Raw genomic sequence first — 24,744 nt, 5'->3', positions numbered from 1 at the left:
AAATCTCTGCAAGCATGTGACTGGCCACCAACTTGAGAGGAACTTAAAGCAGGAAATGAGTAAATCTGAAAGTATTGAACACTTCTTGTGGCTCACTTCAGGTCATCAGCTGAGTCTGCGTGGGCTTAGATCAGCTTGGTAGATGAGAAATTTGATAGAACCTTTCCTTGGCCTAAGCTCTACACCCTCAGCTTCCCACTTACTTGCTGTCCTGATGTCACCACACCTGTGAAATAATGATGGTTACTCACTCAGCACTTATGTGTTAACATCCCAGAATTGCAAAGGAATTCATGCCCTCTAGCATCTACCCTAGAGCAGTAGGGGAGGTGATCCTGCTCAGATGATCCTTCAGGGACTAGTGACAGTGGTAAGTGTCTTTGTGTTAGCTCCCCATTCTTTTCTTCTGCTCCCAAAAGCACATCCCAAGTAAATTATGCTCACATAGTCTTTATCTGAGGCTCTGTTTTGGAGGGAACCCAGACTAAAACTGTTTCATAGTTTATCTGAGACTAGGTTATGCTCCTGGCCAGAGTATCAAAACCCTCAGTAGTAGAATGTGAACTCATTCATTCATTTAGTGATTCGACCAATATTTACTAAGGGGCAACTGTGTCACTTGCACAGTACTAAACGTCAGAATTATAGTCTAGTAAGAGATGACAGACAACATATAACATGTGTGCACACATATATGATGTTTACATAATATACATATTACATATAAAATACCAAGAGAAATAAGGCAAAATAAGAACAGAAAGAGAATCAAGAGACTGGCTTTTAAAGTGCAGTCAAGAAAATCATCGTAAGTAGGGTACATTTGGGCAGAAAAGTAAAGTGAGAAAGGTAGTCAGGGGTCGGTATGAGCGAAAAACACTCCAGGATGAAGCACTATGTAGACTGAGGTTAAAGAGTAGGTCCTATGTTCAGGACACAAGAAGAGAGCCAGCAGGGACTCGAACTGGAGAAAACAGAGTGAAGGGGACAGTGGAAGGAGGGGGGAGGGAAAGAGGATGCAGGGCCATACTGCACAGGACCCTGCAGGCTATTGTGAGGTGGGGGATTACAGAACAGGATTACCATCTAGAAGGACCGCTCTGGCTGTCATATGCAGGAGGACAAGGGAGGAAGCACTAAACAGCTCATGGCAATAATGTGTGGAAGACGGTGAAGATGGAAACTTTGTCCTGTGGCAGAGTTGGCAAGAGGTGGTTAAATTCTAGAACTATTTCAAAGATAGAAAGTTTGTGTCTCCTGGTGGATTGAATGTGGGGTGTGACAGAAACAAAGCAGTCATCAAACCTCTCTTGTTCTTAGCTATAGTAACTTGGAAAACAGAGTTGTGTCTTAGTGAAATGGACAACTTCATCTCAGAAGTTCAGGTGACAAGCAGTGTGTGGCACTGTCCTCAATCTGTGTACAAGGTCTCCTCAGGCCTGGCCCACCCTGTCTGCTGTTTCCTTGCCTCTTTCACGCATAGATCAATTTCAGAGATTGTGATGGAGATTGTGCCCACACAGCAACTTACACTTCATGCTAGCTCTCAAACCCTTCATCTTCCCTTCCCTGCACACTGACAAGGGGTCAGAGCACAGGTCCCACCCATCCTGAAACCTACCACAATCATACTTCCTTCTTCCCCAACCTGATGACAGTCTCAAGAATCTTAGCTAATCTGCAGGAAAACTAGTCTGGCTCTTTATTCATTCTCCCAAATCTATTTTTTATGGCATAAACTTTATACCTTGTATATTTCAAGGTTTTTGAAACATGTTCTTGAAGCTCAAAAACTGTCCCATCCTCTCCCTTAGGTAGCAAGTACCAGTGACTCAACTAGGGGAGAAGAACTAGCAACTCAGAATCAAAGGCACTTGGAATTTGAAGGGAGACTCAGCCTCTCGAAGTGTTGTTTTATTAAAATTAATAATAATTATGTCTCTGTTCCTCTATGAAAGTGAACATAATCTTACCAAATTACTTCTTCTCTAATTTTACTAAAAGGAAAAATGAAGGAATATGCTTGAGAGGTCTTCCAATATTAAATGACATAGATTTTAAAGACATACTTGTGTATTTACAATATAGCTATTTTAAGGGCTGGAGTGGGGGCATAGCTCAACTGGTAAAGCACCTACCTGCCAGCAAGTCTGAGGCCCTGAGTTCAAACTCCAATACTGATAAATTAATCTATTGATTAATTAAATAAAAATTAAACTTCTGGTTTCTGTTCTGACATGTAAGAACTTAAAAGTGATCATTTCCATCTTCACAAGAAAAAAATACCAAATGATCTGAAAATCAACAAGTCTTCTTATACCCACCAGAGAATTGAAGTCATAGTGCAAATGCTGCCCATCCTTCACCTCCCAAACTAGAGTGACAGACAGGCAGAAACTGAGAATCATAGCTTACTGGGAGCAGAAGCCCCAAAGCAGAAGGCCATGTCTAAAGCCATCTAAGAACACTTCAAACTGTAAGTGATCAATTATTGGGGGCTCAGCTTCACTATTTGAGATTAGATAAAATCTCTGATGAGGGCAGGTATAGATGAGTTCCCACACTTTTTTTTTTTGCCTCTCCAGGTGCTTCTAGAAGGAGGGGAAAAGCAACCATCTTGATATGGTCCCAGACTTCTCTGTTCCTTGCCAAGCCTGCCCTTAAGGGAAACCATTGTACCAGAGCCTAGTTGACACAGGGGAAAGGAAACACCCAATTAAAGCTTGCTAAATCAAAGAACTGTAGAGACTTTCCCTTTCTGGTACCTCACCACATATCAATGGGGCTTCTGTATGCTAACAGCGGATTACAATAAAAAGAACTGAAAGCCCTAGACTCTAGTAAGGAGTCTCTCTGGACACCCAAAGACAACAAGGAAGACAACAGGATACTAGAGGAAATTTTAGCTGCCCATACTACCACTACATCAATGCGGCCCAACTCCTGCTCAGACATGTCTGGCTTTCAAAACCAATTACAAGGCATGATGAAAGGAAGAAAAACAAGCAAACAGACAAACAAACAAACAAAAAGACAGCCTGAACAATCAAAGAAAGCATCAGGACAAGACCCAGATACAGCAGCAATACTGGAATCATAAGACCAGGAATTTTAAATAACTAGGATTCATATGCTATGGTCTCAATGGAAAAGGTGCCCAACATGAAAGAAGAGATGGGTACAATAACAGAGAGATGGAAACTCAAAGAGGAAGTGCTAGCAATGTTTCAAAAAGAAACAGAAATGAAAAATGGCTTTGCTGGGCTCCTCAATAAACATGGCTGAAGAAATATAAATCAGGTCATGGCTTCATCCAATACCCAACATCTTCCTCTTGATAAGAATGGAAGTCAGAGTCTCACAGTAGCCTGTGAGTCACTGTGACCCCCCCACACACACCCCTTGTTTTTTCTGCCTCAGTTCCTGCTACTTTCCTCTTCACTCACTCACTCACTCCAGCCATAATGACTTCTTGCCATTTCTAAATGTACTGGATGCACTCTAACCTTAGATCCTGTTCCACTGTCTGGAATGCTCATCCCCGATATCTGCATGACTTCTTGCTTTGTTTGGATATGCTACATGATTTGCTCAATAATTTTCTTTGAAATGCAGTAATATTATTGGACATGGGTTACACACTAAGGGAGAACGTTCATGGGAGGAATAGGGAAAGGAAAGGAAACCTAAAACTTGAATGTGGTTGATGTTGCTTACTGTAAAGGAGCAAATATAGTAATCTTAAACTAGCAGAGGCCACTATGGGAAGGAGACCAGAAAGTAGTGAAGAGGTCTGGCAAAGATGAACCAATGTGGGCTGCATACACAGTGCATGGAAGCAATGCTAGGAATCTCTCTGTATAACTGTCTTCATCTCAAATTAACAAAAAAACTATGTCTTTCTTATTATCTCTTATGGTTTCTCTTCAACAAAATTGGAGAACAAGAAGGTGGAACATGTTCCGCAAGGGAGCAGGGGAAGAAAGGGAAGGGGACCAAAGCAATGTATTCACATGTGAGTAAATGTAAAAATGATAAAAAATAATGATAATTTTGTTGGGTGTTTGCTATCTCCTTCTTCCCCAAATCCCATGCCAATTATAAATCCCACTGAAATACAAGCTCCACTGGAAGATGGATTTGTTTTCTCTGTTTGGTTCCTTTTTGTGTGTGTGTGTGTGATACTGGGGTTTGAACTCAGGGTCTACACCCTTGAGCCACTCTACCATCCACAAGCCCATTTTTTTGTGATGAGTTTTTTCAAACTATTTTCCCGGGCTGCCTTCCAACCATGATCCTCCTGATTTCTGCCTTCCGAGTAGCTAGGATTACAGGCGTAAGGCACCAGTGCCCAACTCTGTTAATTCTTTGATGTATCCTGAGAACCTAAAACAGTATCTGGCACATATTAGAGGCTCTATGTCTATATTGAAATGAAAGAATAGTAAGAAGAAAGCCAAGGTTGGAATTAATATATATAAATACACACACACACACACACACACACACACACACACACACACACACGGCATGCTGAAATGAAGAAAGGGTGAATTCTAAGGAAACAGAGTTCTTCCCTTTGCAAAACCATTTGCAAGGGCTCAGTGCAACAAGCAAGTGATCCCATAAATCAAAGTAAGGTGGGGTATAGAAGAGTGGGGAAAAGTGCCAGAAGAAAAAGCACAGGAGAACAGAGAGCAAATTTGGAAAACATGACTTTGAAGAACTAGGAGTGTAATGATTCCCATAGTACACATATTTATTTCATCCATTCACTCATATCCATGAGTGTCCAGGAACACAAGCAGGACAAGGAATCTGGACTCATGGAAACAGAGGGAAAGGGTGGTTGAGTTCTCGAGCCAATGGTTCAACTGGAATGTTTTAAAGGAAAGTATTATCACAATACAAATCTTAGATAACAACACATTTATCTAACGCTTAAAGACTGTTAGATGAGAAATTAGAACTTGCCACCTCAGTGTACCCTGTAAGTTTAGTTATGTGAGCCACTTTTGAAAACCTATCTGTCTCTAGTGTTAGGCAAAATTTCAGTGGTATCCACACTGTCTGAGGTTCAGGACTGCTGAAAAAGATCAATATAGAAGCAATCCTAATCATACAGCATGAACAAAAATCCCCAAAGCTGTCTTATAACTCCACAATGGGTTTTGCTTGTTTTCAATCATCATAGAAGACTTTCATTTAATATTTTCCCTTCCAAATTCGGACAAGAAATTATATATAAATCAACTTCATTGTACAGCCAAGATCTAGAGAAGTATCTAGGGTAGAGATGAAGGAAAAGCAACACTTAAGCAAAATAATTGCACTTCTGACTTGTGGTATACCGAAGTCGATCCTTGGATTAAAAAGAACATCACCATTTATGAGACAAAGGAGTGTCTTTCTTAATAAGGAATAAGATAGTTAGAAGAGTATAGCAGAGTAAGAGGCCAGTGGCTCAGGCCTATAATCCTAGCTATTTGGGAAGCTGAGATCAGGGGGATTGTGGTTTGAGGCCAACCTGGGCAAGTAGTTTGCAAGACCCCATCTCCAAAATAACCAGAGTAAAATGTGCTAGAGGTCTGGCTCAAGTGGTAGAGTGCTTGTTTTGTAAGCATGAAGCCCTGAGTTCAAACCTCAATCCCACCAAAGGAAAAGAATAAAAGAATAGTGGAGTAGAACACTGGATTCTAACTCCCAACCTCTTTTCCAATTCTCAATCACCATTCACAAATTGTTGGTGGGAAGTCTCTCTTCCTGAATAGGCTTCATTTTACTCCTTTATAGGATAAAGATGATTATATCAGTCATGTGTATTTCATACTATGCTTTTCTAATTAACAAAGATCACATATACAAATGTGTTTAGGAAACTATAAATTATAAAAGATATTTTTACATTTTTATAATATGCTTCCATCCATGATTACATTTAATTATGAACCATTTTGAATAAACATGTTATTATTTAAGTTATTATTTTATATAGTCTTTTCATTGTGAACATAAGTCACAGTGTTATTCAGTATATCACATGTGATTGACAAATAAATTTCCTCACATATGAAATACAGTCATTAGGTTGCACTTAAAGAAAGCCATATTGTAAAGCCACCTTTTTTTTCCTTCCAAAGAAGACATCCAAAATGGCCTTAGAACACACTGTAAGCAAGGAATAAATAGAGGTAGGACAGTAATAAAATTGTTTCAGATTTGCAGTTCATAGAGTTATAATGTCATGTAGTGAAATTATAAGTAGTGAATATATTTTCTCTAGCTATCTATAGTGCTATAAAGACACAGTGAAATATATCTTTATCTTGTTTGATAGCACTTGGTAAATATTGTTCACTTAACAGACGTTATAAATTACTCACTGCCACATAGTAAAAAGAAAGTCAGCCTTTACAACTATGAAGTAATCAAAAGGCTATATTTAAAAACTTGGAGACCATAGTCATAAAATGTGATTTAACTGAAGATTTTATGGTATGCTTATGAACAAGTAAATCAGATTCTTTAATGTTTACCTCTGAGAACTTCTGGTTTCACAACCTATCATCCCAGAACAAACTGCTATAATTAACCTCTAATACACAGATTCCATAAGCAGCCCACCGATAATAAAAATGATAATGGACTCTCCATATTTTGATGAGACTGAAGGGAACTTTTTAACTTTCCTTGATCAATGATCAGATTCAAGATGAAGTGGGGTTGAGGATGTGGTGGCAAAGCAGGGACAACAGATGAAATATTATGGATTTTAAAGTAAACCTTGTTTATGCAAGAAGAGTCATTTTTCCAAAAAATTTGTCATAAGTTACTCATGAAGCCAAAGTATAGGTAAAACTTAATTTACTGAGGGTTCCGCAACTAAATAAAAATAAACAGTTATCTAAAGGATTTTATAAAATAGAGATTGTCAAATAATTTTCATAAAGCACCAGATAAAGTAAATATTTTAGGCCACAGACATCACAGAGCTGGAGAGCTTTATGACGGTGCTCTGGTGACATCTCATTCATGGCACTGAATTTTGAATCTCATATACTTTCCATGTATCATGGAAGATTTTTAGTTTGATTTTTGTTCACCATTAAAATGTGAGGAAACCATTTGAGCTCATGGGCCACACAAAAGTCGTGACATATAGGGCCTGAGGACAGTACTTTGCTGATCTATCCTCTAAGGCATCTTGGACCATATCACCCTAATAGGTAACGGCCATTTTCCCTGGATCCTGTGTGTCTCTCTCTATCTTCTCCAAATTTTGGAAGATAAAAAAAAATTATCTGCCACTATTATAAGCTCTAATTATGGAATTTTCATCAAAGATGACTTAACCCATATGGTAAAAACTACAGGATACAGAACAATTCCTCACCCCTTAAACTGTGTTTCCTTTTTATGGTTACATCCTCTCAACACCTACACATACCTCCAGCTCTAGCAACCACTAATCTTTATCAGCATGGTGTTATCCTTCTGACAATGTCACATAAGTGAAATCACACAATATGTAATTGTTTGAGATTAGCATTTTTTACCAAGTATAATGCCTTTGAAATTTATCCTAGTTGTTGCATCAGTCATCTCTTGTTTTTTGATTCCTGAGTTGTTTCATTTTCCATTATAGAAATGCACCATGCTTAATTTGTCCATTTATCACCTGAAGGAGTTAATTTTTTAAATTATATGTTTAGATCAAAGGTCTGTCTTTGCACATAGATGTTCACCATCTGAGACTATGCATTCCCTATTGATTTACCTTTTGACACCTTTGTCAACAACAAGCATCTTTGAGTGTGCATCTTTCTAGAGCATTTAGTATGCTCCACGTACTTACTCCTTTGTAAATCCTGCACTGTCTTTATGCGGCAGCTTTAGAATAAGCCATAAGATTGTGCAGTATGACTTTTCTATCTACAGATCTCTGAGAATTTGCTTCTTTTCTTTTTTCTTTTATTATTGATTTCCCTCTTTTGCTCAGATTGGATGATTTTATCAATCCCCCAAGTTTACTGTTTCCTCTGCTGTCTCCATTCTTTTGCTGTTCCACTAGGTAAGTTTTCAAGCTTAATTATTGTATTTTTCAGTTCTTAAATTTTCATTTGGTTATTTATATCATCTATTTAATTGCTTAGATTTTCTATATTTCCATTTTTTAAGGGCCTTACTTGTCGGAACACTTTTATAACATCTGCTTCAATGTCTAAGTCAGATAACTCAGAACACTATTTAAGCACTGGCAGCTGTTGACTGACTTTTCCCTACAAAGTTGAGATTTTCCTGACTATTACCCTCCAAAATTATTTTAAATTGTATCCTGTACATTTTGAATTTATGTTATAAGACTCCAGTTCTTACTTAAGTCCTACAGAAAATGTTAAATTTTATTTTTGCTTTTGTAGGCAATCAACTGGCTAGAGTCAGGTTTCAAGCTATGACCAGCTGCCCATAGGTTATGGTTTCAACCTTGTTCTAATTGCACAGCCTTTGGAGTGCTGTTGGGATCTGTCTCACATGTTTGCTGCCCAGTGGCCAGTCTGAGATATGGGTAGTGATACATCTCACAATTCAGATCTCAAATTCTATAGTTTACCATTCAGAATAAGTTATACCTAAGTGTGGCTTAGGTGTGATCCCAGAAGCTCATAAACAATGTTATGGGGTCCTGTCCCAAGCTCCACCCTCTGAGATCTCCAGTACTCCCTGACTCTCTGACACTGCCCTCTTGGATCCTTTCACCTCAAAGATGGAGCATGATTTACTCTGCTCTAAACTTCTTGAGACTCTTTCACATCCAGGGCCATCCAGCAAAGAGACAGAGAGAACTAGTTCCTGTGGTAGAGGACAACTAAAGGCTCCACACTTGGAACCCTTGTAGACTCACCTCTTGGGTCTCTCCCTATGGCAGATTTTGACCTATGACCTTGTCCTATAATAATCCACACCTATAAGTACAGCAGCTTTCTGTGATATCTGTGAGTTCTAGCAAAACCAAGTGTGATGTTAGAGATCCCTGAATTTGTGATTGATGTCAGAAGTGAGGGTGGTCACTGTAGACTGAATATTTGTGTCCTCCCACAAAAAATTGCACATTTAAAATCCTAACCCTCAAGAATTCCAAGATGGCGGCTAGAGGTAGTAAGCAGAAAGCGACCCTCCTATAGTGAAATCTTGGAGAGACGCTGGAGACACACTTTGCAGGCATAATCACCGAGAAAAGGCATAACTTTGACTCCTCCACATCTCCAGCCGGCGCAGAGAATCTCCACTTCACATTAAACGGAGAAATGAGGAAGGCCCCCGGGGCCCGCCAGTGGCTGGCGCCCATACGGCTTGGGAAGACGCGGACCAGGTGAGCTTCGCGGTACCGCGGTAGCCCCACAGACAAGCCTGGGCCAGAGCAGCATAGCCCCCTGGACAGACTAACCTCCACCCGGGAAAAAAAGAGAAACTGAGTACTAAGCAATAAGAACAGTTAAGACACGCTGGAAAGAGGGTGGGGCGCCCTGAGCACTGAAGATTGGGGGAAGGGAATCCTTCCCGGGACTGTAAATAAACGAGCCGGGCGGGTCAGAGAGGCTCTGGCGGGAGCAGGGCGCGCGCCCAGCAACCAGGAGCGGGGACGCTTGTGAGAGGAGGGAAGACCCACTTCCCACGTGAACTGTAAATAAACACGCAGGCCTGACAACGCGGGGCAGTGTCACCTTTCCCAGTGCTTGGAAAGGGGAAAGCCTGTAGCAGAGGCCCCTGCACAGGAGAACTCTGAGCAAACAAAGCCTGTGGGACCAGGTGAGTGCTAGCTCACCCCAGAGATCTGCATAAATAATGCCGCCAGCTACAGGCTGAGAGCAGCAGGCAGGCAAGCCACAGTTGCAGATACCACTCTCAGAACTGCCTCCAGATGCTTTTTTTTCTTTTTCTCCCTACCTTTGATGAGAGAACAACCGAATTACACCTGCAAGCCAAAAAACTTACTGAAACTGTATTGCATTTGAACTGGGGACACTTGGTGGGGCTTTTTTTTTTTTTTTTTTCTTCTGTGTGTGTGTGAGTGTAGTTTTGTTCTACTTTATGCATCCCCTTTGATGAGACAACTACAGAACAACATCTGAGGCACCAACTCCAGGACTAGAGATTGAGACGGACATCCAAATTATTAAGACTGAAATTGCATTGCATATAAACTTGGAAGTTTTTTGGTTTTTTTTTGTTTTTTTGTTTTTTTAAATTTTCTATTTTCCATTTTATTTTAATTCATTTTTATAAATAGATATTACTTTCATATACTTATTTTTTATTTTTTTATCTTTGATTTTCAATCCTCTCTCTGTCTCTCTATTGTCTGTTCAGCTTACTGTCGATTAGTACACTAACCCTCCCTGTTTATACCTTTGAAACTCTCTTGTCTGATACCTTGTTCTGCTTTCTCCCTCTTGTCTGTATATTTGTTTTCCCCTTTTCTTTAACTTCTTGCTTTCCATCTCAGCTCACTCTTCCATTCTCAATATTACCATTGTTATTATTACAAGCTAGAAAATACTTAATTACACACAGTACAGGCACAGTAACAACACCAAGGACAATGACAGGAAGACAGAAAAAACAAGGAAACCAGCTTCCCCACAGCAAAAAATTAGTACAGGAACCAGGGGGGAATGAAGAGAACAGAAACTCAGATCCAGACTCCAACAAAATGAAGATAAACTATGCCAAAGGACCCAATGAAGCCCACAAGAATAATTTAAAAGAAGACATACTACAAGTACTCAATGAGAATTTTATAGAGATGATACTGGATAGGGTCAACCAAAATGTACAGGAGACACTCAAGAAATTCCAAGACAATAAAAATAGAGAATTTGAAAAAGCAAAAGAAGAAATAAAGGAAACCATAGAAGCACTGTATAAACACCAAAGTGAAAGAGAGAACACAATGAATAAATGGATAAATGAACTCAGGACAAAAATAGACAACAATAAAGAAGAAAACAGCCAGGATATGGAAAACCTCAGAAAAAAGAACGAAACAGAACTGCAAAACAAAACGGAAGGCCAATCCAGCAGAATAGAACAAACAGAAGACAGAATCTCAGAACTTGAAGATGAAATGGTAATTAAAGGAAAAACTGAAGAACTATTAATTAAACAACTCAAGACCTGTGAAAAGAAAATGCAAGAACTCACTGACTCCATCAAAAGACCAAACTTGAGAATCATGGGCATCGAAGAAGGAGAAGAGGTGCAAGCGAAGGGAATGCGTAATATATTCAACAAAATAATAACGGAAAATTTCCCAAATCTAGAGAAAGATATTCCCATACAAATGCAAGAGGCCTCCAGGACACCAAACAGACCAGATCAAAATAGAACTACTCCACGACATATCATCATTAAAACAACAAGTTCAGAAACTAAGGAAAGAATATTGAAGGCTGTAAGAGAGAAAAAACAAGTAACATACAAAGGTAAACCCATCAAAATCACAGCAGACTTCTCAACTGAAACATTAAAAGCAAGAAGAGCATGGGGTGAGATCTTCTGGGCACTGAATGAAAATAACTTCAACCCCAGGATACTCTACCCAGCAAAGCTATCATTCAAAATAGATGGAGCAATAAAAGTCTTCCATGATAAGCAGAAACTAAAACAATATGTGACCACAAAGCCACCATTACAAAAGATTCTGCAAGGGATCCTGCACACAGAAAGTGACACCCAACTTAACCATGAAAAGGCAGGCAGCACCAAACCACAGGATAAGAAAAAGCAAGACAGTAGAGAGTAACATCAAGTTAGGTACACACAATCAAACCTTCAAACAACTAAGATAACTAAATGGCAGGAATCACCACATACCTATCAGTACTAATGCTTAATGTTAATGGACTTAATTCACCCATCAAAAGACACCGTTTGACAAAATGGATTAAAAAAGAAGATCCAACAATTTGTTGCTTACAGGAGACTCATCTCACTGACAGAAATAAGCATATGCTTAGGATGAAAGGCTGGAAGAAGATTTACCAAGCCAATGGCCCCCGAAAACAAGCAGGAGTAGCAATACTTATCTCTGACAAAGTAGACTTCAAACCTACATTGATCAAACGAGATAAAGAAGGACATTCCATACTAATAAAAGGGGAAATAGACCAAAAGGAAATAATAATCATCAATCTGTACGCACCCAATGTCAACGCACCCAATTTCATCAAACATACCCTGAAAGACCTAAAAGCATATATAAACGCCAACACAGTGGTTGTGGGAGACTTTAACACTCCATTATCATCAATAGATAGGTCATCCAAACAAAAACTCAATAAAGAAATCCAAGATCTAAAATATGCAATAGATCAAGTGGACCTAGTAGATGTCTACAGAACATTTCATCCAACCTCTACACAATATACATTCTTCTCAGCAGCCCATGGAACCTTCTCCAAAATAGATCATATCCTAGGGCACAAAGCAAGCCTCAGCAAATACAAGAAAATAGAAATAATACCATGCATACTATCTGACCACAATGCAGTAAAAGTAGAACTCAACAACAAAAGTAAAGACAAAAAACATGCAAACAGCTGGAAACTAAATAACTCATTACTTAATGAAGAATGGATCATCGATGCAATAAAAGAGGAAATTAAAAAGTTCCTAGAAGTCAATGAAAATGAAAACACAACCTACCGGAACCTATGGGACACAGCTAAGGCAGTCTTGAGAGGAAAGTTTATAGCCATGAGTGCATATATTAAAAAGATTGAAAGATCCCAAATCAGTGACCTAATGATACATCTCAAACTCCTAGAAAAACAAGAACAAGCAAATCCCAAAACAAATAGAAGGAGAGAAATAATAAAAATAAGAGCTGAAATCAACGAAATAGAAACCAAAAAAACCATACAAAGAATTAATGAAACAAAAAGTTGGTTCTTTGAAAAAATAAACAAGATCGATAGACCCCTGGCAAACCTGACTAAAATGAGGAGAGAAAAAACCCAAATTAGTAGAATTAGGAATGCAAAAGGGGAGATAACAACAAACACCATGGAAGTCCAGGAAATCATCAGAGACTACTTTGAGAACCTATATTCAAATAAATTTGAAAATCTTAAAGAAATGGACAGATTTCTAGATACATATGATCATCCAAAACTGAACCAAGAGGAAATTAATCACCTGAATAGACCTATAACACAAAATGAAATTGAAGAAGCAATCAAGAGTCTCCCCAAAAAGAAAAGTCCAGGACCTGATGGATTCTCTGCTGAATTCTATCAGACCTTTAAAGAAGAACTGATACCAGCCCTCCTTAAACTGTTCCATGAAATAGAAAGGGAAGGAAAACTGCCAAACACATTTTATGAAGCCAGTATTACACTTATCCCAAAACCAGGCAAAGACACCTCCAAAAAGGAGAACTATAGGCCAATCTCCTTAATGAACATTGATGCAAAAATCCTCAACAAAATAATGGCAAATCGAATTCAGCAACACATCAAAAAGATTATTCACCGTGACCAGGTAGGCTTCATCCCAGGGATGCAGGGGTGGTTCAACATACGAAAATCAATAAACGTAATAAACCACATTAATAGAAGCAAAGACAAAAACCACTTGATCATCTCAATAGATGCAGAAAAAGCCTTTGATAAGATCCAACATCATTTCATGATAAAAGCTCTAAGAAAACTAGGAATAGAAGGAAAGTTCCTCAACATTATAAAAGCTATATATGACAAACCTATAGCCAGCATTATACTTAACGGAGAAAAATTAAAACCATTCCCTCTAAAATCAGGAACCAGACAAGGATGCCCACTATCTCCACTCCTATTCAACATAGTACTGGAATTCCTAGCCAGAGCAATTAGGCAAGAAGAAGGAATAAAAGGAATACAAATAGGTAAAGAAACTGTCAAAATATTCCTATTTGCAGACGACATGATCCTATACCTTAAAGACCCAAAAAACTCTACTCAGAAGCTTCTAGACATCATCAATAGCTATAGCAAGGTAGCAGGATATAAAATCAACATAGAAAAATCATTAGCATTTCTAACACTAACAATGAGCAAACGGAAAAAGAATGTATGAAAAAAATTCCATTTACAATAGCCTCAAAAAAAATCAAATACCTAGGTGTAAACCTAACAAAAGATGTGAAAGACCTCTACAAGGAAAACTATACACTTCTGAAGAAAGAGATTGAGGAAGACTATAGAAAGTGGAGAGATCTCCCATGCTCATGGATTGGTAGAATCAACATAGTAAAAATGTCGATACTCCCTAAAGTAATCTACATGTTTAATGCAATTCCCATCAAAATTCCAAGGACATTCATTAAAGAGATCGAAAAATCTACCATGAAATTTATATGGAAACACAAGAGGCCACGAATAGCCAAGGCAATACTCAGTCAAAAGAACAATGCAGGAGGTATCACAATACCTGACTTCAAACTATATTACAAAGCAATAACAATAAAAACAGCATGGTACTGGCACAAAAACAGACATGAAGACCAGTGGAACAGAATAGAGGATCCAGATATGAAGCCACACAACTATGAGCAACTTATCTTTGACAAAGGAGCTAAAAATATATGATGGAGAAATAGCAGCCTCTTCAACAAAAACTGCTGGGAAAACTGGTTAGCAGTCTGCAAAAAAATGAAACTAGATCCATGTATATCACCCTATACCAAGATTAACTCAAAATGGATCAAGGATCTTAATATCAGACCCCAAACTCTTAAGTTGATACAAGAAAGAGTAGGAAGTACTCTGGAGTTAGTAGGTATAGGTAAGAACTTTCTCAACGAAACCCCAGCAGCACAACAACTAAGAGATAGCATAGATAAATGGGACCTCATAAAACTAAAAAGCTTCTGTTCATCAAAAGAAATGGTCTCTAAACTGAAGAGAACACCCACAGAGTGGGAGAAAATATTTGCCAATTATACATCAGACAAAGGACTGATAACCAGAATATACAGGGAACTTAAAAAACTAAATTCTCCCAAAACTAATGAACCAATAAAGAAATGGGCATGTGAACTAAACAGAACTTTCTCAAAAGAAGAAATTCAAATGGTCAGAAAACACATGAAAAAATGCTCACCATCTCTAGCAATAAAGGAAATGCAAATTAAAACCACACTAAGATTCCACCTCACCCCTGTTAGAATAGCCATCACCAGCAACACCACCAACAACAGGTGTTGGCGAGGATGCGGGGAAAAAGGAACCCTCTTACACTGTTGGTGGGAATGTAGACTAGTACAACCACTCTGGAAAAAAATTTGGAGGCTACTTAAAAAGCTGGACATCGATCTACCATTTGATCCAGCAATACCACTCTTGGGGATATACCCAAAAGACTGTTACTCCAGAGGCACCTGCACATCCATGTTTATTGCAGCACTATTCACAATAGCCAAGTTATGGAAACAGCCAAGATGCCCCAGCACTGACGAATGGATTAAGAAAATGTGGTATCTATACACAATGGAATTTTATGCAGCCATGAAGAAGAACGAAATGTTATCATTCGCTGGTAAATGGATGGAATTGGAGAACATCATTCTGAGTGAGGTTAGCCTGGCCCAAAAGACCAAAAATCGTATGTTCTCCCTCATATGTAGACATTAGATCAAGGGCAAACACAACAAGGGGATTGGACTATGAGCACATGATAAAAGCGAGAGCACACAAGGGAGGGGTGAGGATAGGTAAGACACCTAAAAAACTAGCTAGCATTTGTTGCCCTTAACGCAGAGAAACTAAAGCAGATACCTTAAAAGCAACTGAGGCCAATAGGAAAAGGGGACCAGGTACTAGAGAAAAGGTTAGATCAAAAAGAATTAACCTAGAAGGTAACACACACTCACAGGAAATCAATGTGAGTCAATGCCCTGTATAGCTATCCTTATCTCAACCAGCAAAACCCCTTGTTCCTTCCTATTATTGCTTATACTCTCTCTACAACAAAATTAGAGATAAGGGCAAAATAGTTTCTGCTGGGTATTGAGGGGGGGGAGCGGGAGGGGGTGGAGTGGGTGGTAAGGGAGGGGGTGGGGGCAGGGGGGAGAAATGAACCAAGCCTTGTATGCACATATGAATAATAAAAGAAAAATGAAAAAATAAATAAATAAATAAATAAAATAAAATCCTAACCCTCAGCTGGGCAGTGGTGACTCACACCTGGCATCCCAAGCTACTGAGAGACTGAGCTAGGGAAGATCATGATTCCAGGCCAGCCAGCCCAAGTAAAAATGTTTGCAAGACTCCATTTCAAAGGAAAAAAGCTAGGCATATTGGTGGACACCTGTCATCCCAGTGACTTCAGGGAGCTTAAAATAGAAGAATTGTCTGTCGTTCAGGCTGACCTGGGCAAAAAGTGACCCTATCTCCAAAATAACCCAGTAGAAAGGGCTGGCGGTGTGGCTCAAGTGGTAAAGTGCCTTCCTTGCAAGTGCAAAGCAGAAATTTGAACTGAGGGTTCAAACCCCAGTACTGAAAAAAATAGATAGATTGATAGATAGATACATAGATGATAGATAGGTAGATCGATAGATAGAGAGAGAGAGAGAAGGATAGAGATAGATAGAAATATCTCCTAACCTCTCAATGGGATAGCATTGGAGGTAAGGGCTTTGAAGGTGATCAGGTCATAGGGTGGAGCCTGCATTAGCAGGATTAAGATCTCTATTGCCTTTTCTACCTTGTGAGATCATAGTGAGAAGACAGCCCTCCACAAACCAGGAAGTGAGCCCTCACCAAACACCAAATCTGCCAACATTTTGATCTAGAACTTCCTACCTCCAGCAATGTGAGAAATAAACTTTCAAGATTTATAAGAAATCCATTCTATGGAAATTTGTTATAGGGGCCCAAACAGACTGACAGTAGTCTTGTGGATTGTTTCCAATCTGTATATCTTATGTCCCCTACTTGAATATATCAAATTGGAATGGGACAGAGAAGGACCTGACTTTGAATATAGTTTGAGGAACTCTGCAGACCAGTCCAAGACTGGCGTAGTCCCAGGCTAGACAAAGAAAGTATAACTGAGAAAACTTCCCAGAGGATCCTGATTTAACACTTCCACTGGGAATTCTTGATCTTTTCTAGATAAGTAACAAAAGAAAAGATAGTGAGGAGTAGAGTTTATATTGATTGCTTTATCACTGCCCTGCTTAAAAGCCTTCCCTGACTCATCACTATCTAACTAACAGCATTTAATCAGCCTCATATTCTATATTCACTGAAATCCAACCTCAAACCAGCTTATGTCTTGCTGCTTCCTTCCATGCCTCTGAGTGGACCCTATTTCAATGCTCTGATTTAATGACAACTGTATTATGCATACCTCCAGCATACATAAGCTTCCTACCTAAGGTGCTGTGGCTTTTATTCAGGTACCTGTCTTTGTAAAATGCCTAAAGTTTCACAGAATAAGCTCCTAATATTTTATCTCAGAAGGCAAATTAGATCACCCTATCAACCTAGAGTAAAATCTCATTTTTACCTCTAGAACTCCACAGGTTTATGAAGATCCAATTCCAGTGACAAATTCTCCAGGAAGCCTGCTCTAATGACATTAGAGCGGAATCAATGTCTATTTCATCAGGTTACCATATTTTACCTGTCACCATAGACCATGCTTTCCACATGCTGCATTGTCATATACCTAACAAGCTACAGTGTGAGGAAACCATGGTCCATACAGCTTTGTGATGTCACAAACCTTCAAATAGTTAATCTATTAAATTTGAAAGCAAATGCTTACCTTCTAGTGTTATTATAAAGTTTTAACAAGACATTTCAGTGCCCCTCAACCTTCTGCATGTCATGGTAGATAAAAGACATTTTCACAGCTCAGTTGTGGGTCTGCTGATGCCCAGAGCTAGCAAACTGTGAGCTCTATCTATCCCAGTCCCTGCCCAGTTGCTCCAAGAGTTCACAACACACCTGTAACCCAGTCAAGACCTACTGATTGGCCTCCCATTGAAATCACACAGAGAGCATAAAAAACAAATCATGGCTTGGATGTCACCCCCTGAGATTCCGATTTAATTTGACTGGAGCTCAGCCTGAGGTATTACAGCTCCCAGGTGATTCTAGTGTCCAGCCAAGGTTGAAGGCCACTCTTCAAAAAAATGTGAACTAGAAACCATAATTAGCACTGTTCAATAAATACCTCACATATTCATAGTTTGAACAATGAAGAATATGTTGTATTCATTTCTGTAGAACATTCTCCAACCTCAATTCTTAAAAACATTGTCCCTTCACAAGATAGATATTCCATAAATATTTTTGGAATTCAATTTAACTCAACAAAAGAAGAAAATTTAAAAGTGAAGGCAAGTTGTGTAGGTCACTGGGGAAACCCTTTCCTAAGGACCAGAAGTTACTTAGTGGATTCTGCACCCTCACTCACCACCATTCCCACCTACCGCCTATCCAGGGCAAGGCTTCCAAAAACAGACGTGTGTCATTGGATCATCATTGTTGTTCCCAGTTTTCCTATAGGGAATAAAGCAAATGTTGAAGAAAGGAAAGGCTCTATATGGCCAGGAATATTTTCAGGTCTAGTTCTTTTAGAAAAAAAATGCATGAAAACTAACATCTTTAATCCTAAAGAATGCATGTTCTTGTTTATATTCTTGAGTTTGCAGGAGAATGGATTATCTCTTCTGGAATTTGCCTCCAGTGTTTGTAGCCTAGAAATGAAAAGAGACTTCTCCATGACTCTGGCCCTGATTCTGATTGCTGAAATGACTTCACATAAGGTGCCCATCTTATTAAGTCATCAGAGATGCTAACACTTATAATTGATTCCTTTTCTATCCAGAAGGTCCTACATGTATTCCCAGTGTCTTTTCATATAAGAGAATAGACTCAACTAAGCACTAGCTCAGCTCACCAAGAATAATAGAGAGGCAACTGATTCCAAATGAAGCATTCCATCTGTATGTGAAAGCTAGAAATTCCTCGAGTCCCAGCACCATAAAAAAATAAATAGAAGTTTGAAGTGCTTTCAAGCAGGCATGTGAACAAAATTTCAGATAGTTTAAAATATATAAAACACCATTCTCCTACCACCACCACACACAAATGTGTGCGCACAGACACACACACACACACACACACACACACACACACCTTAGTCCTTATTTTATGGAGTTCAATAGGTGAGGCCCTTGTTAACTCACTGGCCATGCCGTTCAAGGAGTTTCTGTGCTGTTTCTCTCTACCTGTGTAATGCGGGAGCTACAGCATGACTAACGTCTTTTATGCCCTGATTATGATTTAATGAAGGTTTAAAGTAAATGAAAGGGAAACTAGCATTTAGTGGGTGCTTGCTTTCAGAAGCATGAAGAGAAATATAACTAAACTAACTCAACAAAAAAAGAAACCTGTTGGAAAATATCAGTAGCGTCCGAGGGCAGATGTTAACACATGGGCAGGCAAGGGATTAGATCCAAGTGCTTGGTGTTCCAGAGTCAGCATCTCTCTCACCAGATTCCAGGATTGCACAAATTCCTGTTGTTCATCTTTGAGTGTTGGCTTTACTTGTCCTCTCTCTACCCAGTGGTTTTCCTTGTCATAGTGAAAAATGTCCCTAGTGGTAAAAAATAGTCAATACATCTTTGGTTGATCCCATTGCCTTTTAAGTACAGTGCCCACAACTAACTAAAGTTTGTGTCCCAACTCCAGCTGACCAGAAGAGAGAATACGGGACCAGGTACAAACCTGTGGTTCAACCACTGAAGGAAGGCAAACTATCCATGGTTCTGATTTGGAGCCTGAGGCCGACCCCTGCTCCAGTGGTTGTGAGTTACAATCACACAAGTGTCTAGTCCAACTTTTCCCCTGTTCTCTCAATCCTTGCAACAACCTTATAACATAGGATGGTATCCCATTTTTAAAGACGTGAATGAAGGATGCTCAGAGAGTTTGAGTGACTCACTCAGGACCAGGCAGCACGTGGCAGTTTTAGAGTCATGTGCTTCCCATGGAAAGAGTGAATCTAGGGTTGGAGTTGGGTTCCAGCTACTGTGTATCTTGGATAATAAAGCAGAGATTCTAAAGGTGTGTTGTTGATTTTGTTTAGCATTCCAGGCAATATAAACATCTTGATATATAATTTTTAAACATGAGAAGCAGTGCTGAGCATAATTGCAAAGGCTACATTGTAGCCCTTCCTCAGAGAACTTTCTGGGAACTGACAAACCGTCTGTGTCCAGGAAGAGTAATACCATGTCTAGTTGTCTATCATCACCATGCATCAGGACGAGCACTAACCTCCACCTTGACCTCACATTGAATTGTCACAGCAAGCAAAGCTAGGGCTACAATTACTGCCCCTATTACCTAGAGAAAAACCTGAGACTTGAAGTCATTAAATTACCCTCCCAGGTCTCCTGGTGCACAGATTTGAACTCAGCTCAAGTTGACACAATACATCACTTTTTTTCCTTTCTTTTCTTTTACTTATTTTAATTTTATAAATTTTTATACATACTTTATATGCGGGGAGGGGGATTCATAGTCACAATTCCGATTAGACATATCATTCCTTAGTTACATTGCCCCCATTGTCTCTCCCCAGGCCCCTCCCTGCCCCACTTAAAGCAATTGCAAGAGGTTTCTTTGTCCTATTCTTTCTTTTATATATTTATTTTTGTGAGGAAGGAGGTTGGGGTTTGAACTCAGGGCCTAATAATTGCTATGCAGGTGCTGTACTACTGGAGCCACGTATCCTCCTAGCCCTTTTGCTTTTTAGGGGTTTGTTTGTTTGGCGGTTCTTGGGTTTGAACTCAGAGCCTAAAACTTGAGCCATTGCACCAGCCCTTTTTTTGTGAAGGGATTTTTTTGAGATAGGGTCTTGCAAACTATTTGCCTGGGGCTGGTTAGAGCTACAATCCTCCTGATCTCCTCTAGCCTCATGAGTAGCTGGGATTATAGGCATGAGAGGTGACTGGCACTTTTACTTATTTTTTTAAACAGGGTCTCATACTTTTTGTACAGGCTGGCCATGAACCATGATCCTCCTACCTATACCTCAGCATAGCTGGGATTACAGGTGTACCACCATGCCTGGCCCTCACAGCTCATTCTCCTAACCACTAGGTTTTTTCAGCTGTCCTGCTTGGCCAGGAGCATGAAATCTGAGCACATATAAATGATAATAATAAAGATATATTTTTCATTTATTGTTATATATGTCTCCTTTATCAAATATACAAGTACATTGTAGATGACAGCATATATGGAAACAATATTCAGCAGTGTTCAAAAACAGCAGAAGCAACATTTGTCAGACATTTTTCATCTGATATATATTGGCAGTCTAATATGTGCAAATATTGAACTAGGTAATTTATATTTTAATTTTTGACACATTAGAATCAACTGAATTACAAACCTTTATAGAACACAAATCCCCGATTAGGAAAGGGAATGAAGTGTTGGTTTTGCAGAAGGGTTCAGCTTCCCCTGAAACAAATACTAAAGGACCATGACAATCTTTGGCTTGCTACATGGATGTCTTGAACTCTTCCTGGCCTGGTTTCTTTTCTCAGTAGTCCCTGAATGCAACACATAAATGAACACATTAGTAGAAAAGGAAGCTGATTGTACTTTTGTCACATCTACAGAAAAAGAAATGGAAAATGTTTCACTAGTCTGTGTTTTACATTGAGAAAACCCCATTGAATTGGCAAGAATTAGTAAGCATAATCTATAAAAATTCTATAGAACAGTTGTATAAAACCAGAGAAGAGAAGAGAAAGAAAAGGAAAAGAGGTAGAGAAAATAACACCTTGGGAAGAATGATTTTATTAATACAATTGAGAATAAAGCATAAGAAAATAGAAATTACACTCTCACAGATATTTAGAGACACATTAAAATTGGAAAGAAAGAAATGGAACAATTAGGGCATAGTTCAATGGTAAGTGCTTGCCTAGCATGTGCAAGGCCACGGGCTCTACCCTCAGCACTCAGAAAGAGGTAGGGTGCTAAGGGCAAATTTAAAGATAGAGAATTATACAAAAATAAAAATAGAGATCAAGTGGGACATTAGCTTCCTAACAGGTTAAATGTGGTCAGAAGAACATAATAAATGCCTGGTGCACTTGTTAGAACAGATTGTTGGGCCCGTGCTACACGTATAGAGTCCAATGTCCTGAGAGCTTGGACCCAGAAACCTGCCATTGAAATGATGTCCCCCTGATGTTCAGGCATACTAACGTTTAGGAACCACAATTGACATGGACAGGCCTGGAACCAGCAATGTCTGGATGCAACTTCAGATCTTCCAAAACCCAAAGTCAAGCTCTCTATGTTAATAACACTTTACATTTCAAATAGGTAGACATGAAAATAGTTGCTTTAAAAATAGACAAGGCATGACTTTATTACAACAAATATCTTATCCCCACAGAAATTTGGAAGCATTTCTTTTTTTTTTTTTAATCATATGTAACAGAGGAAAAATCTCCATCTTGGCTGGACAATATGGAATATTAAATTTCAGTTTACTACTTATGTTAGTTTGTTTTCTAATTATTTACAACAGGGAACTTAATATAGTGTTCCTGAATTATATGTGCAATTTTATGTATTTTTTTTTCAGTACTGGGGTTTGAACTCAGGTCCTACACCTTGAGCCACCCCACCAGCCCTTTTTTGTGATGGGTTTTTTTTCAAGATAGGGTCTCTCGAACTATTTTCCTGTTTTGGCTTCCAACTGAGATCCTCCTGATCTCTGCCTCCTGAGTACCTAGGATTACAAGTGTGAGCCACCAGTGCCCAGTTTATGTCTATTTTTATTAATAAAATGTTCACAGAATTTATTTGATTTTAAGGTTTTGTTATTGACTTGCACAAATTGAGAACTGCTCTTCAAAATTAATGCAAAGACCTTAAAAAGTCGAATTACAGTTTTTGCAACAGTGATCACAAAGAGTAACTTGGCTAATCCAGTTGTTTTCTCTGACCACTTATCCAAAGGTTTCCTCTTCCTTGCCTCAAACAATCAACTCTGATATTTGGCAGATTTGGATGTAGAAATCTGAACCTGAAATCAGATGAATTTGCCACTTTGATTAATCGCCCAGCGCTTTCCTTCCTCCCAGGCTCCTTGCAGCTGTAGGATCAGCTCAGCCCCACAATTTCTTCCTAATGTTAAAAGTTCAGACTCCTTCCCTTCATGTACCCATATTCACATCACTGTCTAGAAGTTTCTTATATTTGACACTAGATGAATATTTTTTTAAACCCTCAAAGTCCAATGGCTCCAAACCCATGCTAAAAACCAGCTAATTTCCAAGTTGGTGGAAAGTTCACAGATTTTCAATTTTAATACAGATCCATAAGAGGAAATTTCATCAGTTGTAAATAGCATCATTCATCAAATTCATGGCTCTTGCAAGCCCGCTCTCAGAATTTACCTGGCTGAGTGACTTTTACGTGGTTTCATTCTTCTGGCAGAAATTCATTTTTAAAACTTTGGCATAAGGTGAGAGGAGAAGAGAGCTCACCCAGCACACATATATTTAGCAAATTTGATTAGGCTGTGAAATGGTAAAGGACAGAGACTAATCTCTTGCTTCCTTTACTGAGTCACTCCTCCCCCACTTTAATTATATGAAGAAGACCATGTATTGACAATCATATATTCTAACCACACTACAAATTAGCCGTAGTCATTGCAGAAACTAGAAATCAGTTCATATTGCACGCTCCCTGAGAATACCCAATTCATCACAAGAACAAAAGAAGCTTTAATATACTTGTGGTAACATGGTAACTACCACCTGCTTGCCCCTAAGCTCCCTGATCACCCTTCATGTCAGCTGTGTCTTACAACTGATGTTAGCAAAATACATATTTCCATAATTAAAAATAGTATAATCAGCTCAGTATGTATTTTCTGTGTCTTTTATTTGCAATAATAGCAGTAAATATTTATTATTTACAATGGGCCTTTAACAATGGAGAAATAGCTATCTATCTATCCATCTATATCTCTATCTATAGCTTCAAAATATTTCTGTTCTCTTTCCTTCTCCCTGCAAAATGAAACTTTGACAGTACTTACTGTTTCATCAACATTTCTCTTGTGCGGGCATCTTCACAATCTCAGGTTAATGGATTGACTTCACGAATTGCAGTCTACTATCAGTTGACTACACTTTTCCATTGTAAAAAAACCCCTGAATTTATAGATGTAGCAGAGAATGAAGTCTCATTATTCTAAGACAAATTTGACATGATCTTCCAGAACCCTAGGAGAAAAAACAAATTCATCTCTTTTCCAAAAGCTGGTCTGAGAGGTGTTGCTTCCTCAGCACATTAGAAAATTGGTGATTCCCAGGACTGCCCCCCCACCCCGCCCAATCCCACTCCCTCTTCCATCACCAAAATTCTGATTCAGTAGTTACTTGTGTGGTAGGGCTCAAGAATCTGTATTTTTACGCTTCTCAGGGACACTGACAGGCAACAAGATTTGGGATTGATTGAACTCCAAGAACTTGGAGAGTCTTTGAAATTCTCTGGTTCTATAAATTCTTCTCTCAGTCATTCTAGTTACTGGACAGAGTTTAGAAACAATGCAGATGTTGGAAGAAACAAAGGTGCAGCTCCCGCTTCTGCAGATGCTGCTGCATGGCTCTCAAATATAGACTGGGGTGGTGTGTGCTGGATACCC

At 39.0% G+C, this 24,744-nt stretch overlaps 1 long non-coding RNA gene across 1 annotated transcript; it reads right to left on the bottom strand.

Annotated features, from left to right (window-relative positions):
- Positions 1-18,480: 18,480 nt before the first annotated feature.
- LOC141417847 (uncharacterized) lies at positions 18,481-24,318 on the bottom strand. Its single transcript, XR_012442479.1, has 3 exons — positions 24,136-24,318; positions 21,457-21,619; positions 18,481-18,551 (listed from the first exon to the last, which is right to left on the bottom strand). It is a non-coding gene; the product is annotated as an uncharacterized lncRNA (long non-coding RNA).
- Between the last annotated feature and the right edge of the window lie 426 nt (positions 24,319-24,744).

This window comes from Castor canadensis, chromosome 16 (assembly GCF_047511655.1).
Source record: "Castor canadensis chromosome 16, mCasCan1.hap1v2, whole genome shotgun sequence".
NCBI lineage: Eukaryota > Metazoa > Chordata > Mammalia > Rodentia > Castoridae > Castor > Castor canadensis.
The sequence above is the reverse complement of the archived record's forward strand: the minus strand, read 5'-3'. Positions and strand labels throughout refer to the sequence as shown.